A 4250-nucleotide genomic window follows, 5' to 3' on the forward strand; every position below is an offset into this window, starting at 1 on the left:
TAAATGGTGCACGAATCTCTGTTATCATCTTTATTATATATGCCTGCCGTAATTACCATAGCAGCTCTGCCTGCCATGGGCATGTGATCAAAGCCTTGGCAAAATGGGGCATCGTTTGTGCACAAGCCGGACCAAGGTGGATTGTAATTGGACTGGTCCCAACTTCCTGATCCAGAACACTTTAGGCCTAGCACGGCAGGAAGCAGACCAGCCCAATATCGCACAAAAGGCCCACCACAAAGTTTTTAGGTGGTATTAGAGTTCTGCACAACTTCACAATAATGGATGCTTGAGCTTGCAACTTGTTATTTGTTGGTAAACTAAGAAAAACTACAGCAGATTGTTGGATACTCTTATATATGGGACTTGATAGCTAGGATACCTTTTCTAACCAAGTTGAAATTAATAGGGAGAAAGATATTCATCAAAGAGTCATCATATTTAATTAAAATGTCAAGTGTTACAGCAGATTTTTGGAGTCATGTGTCCAAAGTCAATGGGCTACATATTGCCTATTACATACACCACACTCTCATGGCAGACACAATTGACTCCTTCCAACATCCCCAAACCTAGTACTAAATAAGTAGAATACAATAAAACACCCATGAGAGAACTAGAAATTGTTTATACGTGTTCATCTTCTCTTCAGCAATCCTTTGTGCAACCTTACATTTTTCTACCTTTTGCTTTGCAACTCTTTCCCTTTCTCGTGCTTCTTCAAGTGATGCACGTGCTTCTTTCTCACCCTCAGTAGCAAGCATTGCCTTATTCTCTAGCCTCTTGAACTTTGCTATCACGATAGGTGCTGTTTCCGCACCACGCTTGAGGTGTTGTTGTCCAACCATCTAAAGAATTTACAATGTCAATCATCATCCTGCAGCGTACATGACAATATCAATTAAGGTGAAATGAAGGAATTTATGACATATCACAAACAATGTAACTAAACACAAATGTAAACTCACCGGCGTCCATTCCCTACAACCATAAAACCTCCTACCAAAGTTAAGGAGCTTCAATGATGTCCTAACCACACAGCAATCCATGTCACATTGATGGCCGTTAGAGCTGAAGTAGTAGTTACTTCCTTCCGACATTAGTTCAAACACCACAACCTCTGCACATAGCACAAAATAAACAATTATAGTAAAAAAAACAAATATCACAAAGGCAGCAAAAGAATGATTGACTAGGTCATTCTTGAAGTGGGACCTCAACTCAACAAACAGATTCATCATCAAAAAGGGAAAATCTTTTGGCAAATTCCTGCTGTAATATGTATTGGTTAGGCACAGCATGTCTGATAAATATATGCATAATCAAATTCTTCACTTCTTAATATAGTAAAACTATTTAAGGCATAGGATCCAGCATAGCCCTTTTAGGTTTCAATACTTATTAGCTGAGTTATTTTGTTTCTTATGCACTTAAAAAAAAAAAAATCCATGAACTTTAATAAACAAAATTATTAACTCTACTTCCAAACACACCAAGCACAATCCAATTTAATCATTACCTAATTAGTAGCAATAATCCAATCTATAAAATACTCCAGTGCTAGTCTGCTAGAGAGGCTGAAGCTTAACTCAACGTAATACAATAAACCCAAGTTAGTTGAAGGATTTCAAATGGCAACTCAGCATGGTTTGACTCATTTAATTATTTTTTTTTTCTTTTTGATAGGTAAGTTTCAAACACCATTTTAATCCAACAATAAAAAACAAATGCACATTCCATTTCCTATTAAAAATAGCATTCCCAAGTTATACATTATTGCGCCTTCCGTGAACTTCTTTCATTTGGATATATTGTCCTTCAATTCCATCAATAGTGGAGAGGAGATCATCCATGACAATAAGCTCCTACATATAACTGAAATCCACATATAATTCCAGCCATTTTTATAGATTATGAAACTCAAGTATACTACCAGCAACTATTGGCAATACCAAATTCTTTCAGATTTCCACCTTTACTAAAGTAGGGATGGCATCAGCAGAAGGCCAGGCATGGTGAACCTCACATTTTACTTTCACTACATATGTGTGTACTTCTGTGATTGATTCCTGCCAGTGAGCAGTCTAAATATCAGGTAAAATTAAAGTTTCACAATTGCACCTAAAAGTTCAATGTTCTATCTCCTTTTATTTCTAAACTCATTTACCTAGGCCTTTGCACAGTCACAACATTAAATTCTCCAAAATATAGTTTTGTCGTAGAAAATACAAAGCATGAAATTCAGAGGCCTAAACGTCTCAAAAGTTTGGAAAAACAAATAGGATAAAAAGGGATTCCATAAAATTGTGACAATCATAACATAGTCCTCCTCTTGTGACAGTAAAATTGATTTCTCTCAATTAAATTCCAAATTAATTTCTGTGTCTCAGCAACCAAACAGAGCATGAAGATTAATCAATATAAATTCAAACAATACAGAGCAAGAGAGAGAAAACAAAATGAAGACCAACAGAGCAAGAGAAGCAGAGCACTACAACTGAGAAACAAAAACAAAAACTCACCGATAATCTTTGATTTTTGCTAGAGATGGTCTTCGACTTTTGCAGTAGAAGAGAAGTTTCGAACTTTGCTTTCACCGATAATCTTTAATTTTTATTTAAGAGTTTTCCTTAAAATATAATTGTTGGGCTATAGGCTTTCTTTTAATTGTTATTGCAGCTCACTACCCACTAAGCCCACATTTTATAATACAAGCTACAGAATAGAGGAAGAGATAGTCAGGGTTTTATCTAAGAGGCTAAGAGGCTAAGAGGTGTTTTCCTTGGAGTTAGAGCACGTACAATTGAAGAGACAATCAGATTGTTCAAGGTAAGATTTCTCTCAATTAGAAACAAGATAAATTAAAATTTTATTAGGTTGTTTAGAAATTTGATTTTGATCCTAAAATTTATATTCTAACGTTTAGATTTGCCGCTGGAGTAGATGTTAGATTTGAGCCATGGGATTTCACGAATCAATATTTTTGTTTAAGTCTTCCATTGGATTTGTACATAGAATCCTAGATTGAAGTCAAACAATTCGGCCATTCTTCTTCCATTGAATTGGTATATATATATATATATATAATATGGTTAAAGAAGAAGTCAAAGAAGGTGGCTACTGTCCTTCTGTTGGATTTGTGTATATATATATATATATATATATATATATATATATATATATATATATATATATATATAATGGTTAAAGAAGAAGTCAAAGAAGGTGGCTATTGTGTTTTGCCTCTGAGACCTTGCCTTGAAATTATGCTATAAGTCAAATAATTCGGCTGTTGTTTCATTGCCTCTAGGACTTATGCTATGCCAGTGTGGTGTTATATATATATATATATATATATATATATATACATATTAGGATATTAGGATAGCTGTAAAGTTTTCTATGGTGGATATATATATAATATGGTTTGTTTGGGGTTATGTATATCAACTTAAACTCTAAGGTATTAGCTGCTGCCTCTGCGTTCTGATAAATTCAAGGAAAACACATTTTTGGGTAGAGATACTTTGCATTAGTGCTATCATTAGTTCAGCAAAGTATTTTACTAGTGAGTCAGTTTTTATAGTTTAGTAAAATTTATATTTTGTAGAGGATATTGAGTAATTTCCATAATTGATTATAGGTCCGATTTAAGAGTGTCTTGAGGCTCTTTGGAGATTATTTTGGCTAGACTTTCAGAGTGATTTGAGTGCGGTAATTAATTATGCATAATATGCACAAGTCTTGCTCTTTAGGTTCTTAGAAGTTAAAGATTTTCAAAGTTATATTTTTAAGCTTACATTTTTTAAAAGTTTATCAAAAAGCATTTTTACACTATTGAAAGAGAAATTTTAATTGGCTTTTAAATAATGTTTTAAAAGAAATTTCGAATTTCGAATAACATTTTGAATGTCCAAATCCCATTTAAAAGATGATTTTTAACTAAACTATTTTATGAAAATAATTGACTTTCAAAGTAAGTTTTCTAAAAAGATTTTTGTTCTTTAAATTGTTTCAAACCAAGTGATTTCGAAATCATGTTCTTGTTTTTCAAATGGTATTTAAGACGTTCCTTTTAGCAAACTGGATTTTCAAACTTATTCAAGAATTGTAAAAATATTTATATAACCTCTTTAGTTCCTATTCGTTCCCTAAGAGAGTCAAGCATCTTTTGATTTATGTTTCAATTTGATATTGTGATATTCAATATATCTTTATTGTTGGAACAATTGTTAATATTGAGAAAATTA

The 4250-nt window shown here is 33.0% G+C and overlaps 1 long non-coding RNA gene across 1 annotated transcript; it reads right to left on the minus strand.

The window, feature by feature from the left end:
* Window positions 1-465: 465 nt before the first annotated feature.
* On the minus strand, window positions 466-2815 carry LOC142638190 (uncharacterized). Its single transcript, XR_012844992.1, has 3 exons — window positions 2523-2815; window positions 969-1120; window positions 466-877 (listed from the first exon to the last, which is right to left on the minus strand). It is a non-coding gene; the product is annotated as an uncharacterized LOC142638190 (long non-coding RNA).
* Between the last annotated feature and the right edge of the window lie 1435 nt (window positions 2816-4250).

The sequence above is a fragment of the Castanea sativa genome, chromosome 6 (assembly GCF_040712315.1).
Source record: "Castanea sativa cultivar Marrone di Chiusa Pesio chromosome 6, ASM4071231v1".
In the NCBI taxonomy this organism is placed as follows: Eukaryota; Viridiplantae; Streptophyta; class Magnoliopsida; order Fagales; family Fagaceae; genus Castanea; species Castanea sativa.